The sequence below is a fragment of the Onychostruthus taczanowskii genome, unplaced genomic scaffold (genome assembly GCF_017590055.1).
Source record: "Onychostruthus taczanowskii isolate IOZ18803 unplaced genomic scaffold, ASM1759005v1 scaffold52, whole genome shotgun sequence".
NCBI lineage: Eukaryota > Metazoa > Chordata > Aves > Passeriformes > Passeridae > Onychostruthus > Onychostruthus taczanowskii.
The window spans coordinates 1772727-1773341 of record NW_024502791.1 but is presented as its reverse complement, the minus strand read 5'-3'; positions in this window follow the sequence as shown (position 1 = coordinate 1773341).

The following is a 615-nucleotide window of genomic DNA, read 5'->3' as shown; positions in this document are numbered from 1 at the left end:
AAAGTCATATAAATTAAAAATACTACTTTGAAATATATTTGAACAAACATCATAGATGGTAGAAGGCAGATACAGGTATATAAATATATTCATTTCCACTGTTTCTCTCATACCGTAACACACAGAGTGGAAAAGAAGGCTTAAATACCTGGGATACCACTGAGACATACATGAAGAGACTATCTGCGTCAGAGACAACAGAGTCGTCCAGCTATGTGTGGCATTACACACTGCCAATCACATGGCCACAGTAAGGCAGAAAAAATCCTCACTGTAGTGCTAGTTGCATTTTCTGTGTTTAACCGCCATGGAGCCAGGCCTAAGCATTCCATTTCTCCAGCAGGGACCTTGTCAGATTGCACAGGACGTCAGTAAACACCCGTCAGCATTTCTCAAATGTTCCTTCCTTTGGTAAACACTTGGCTTCACCAGGACAGCATGCAGAAGGAGATCCTGGCCTGTGGGAGCAGTGCATATTGCTTCAATTTCTTCCACCAACAGGCACAGGTTGAATGGGCAGGAACCACACTGTTGATGTCAGCTGTAACAATCAGCCCAAAGCCTGTACCACAGTAAAGGGAGACACAGTGAAGCCAGCCCTTTGTGAAGCTCTGG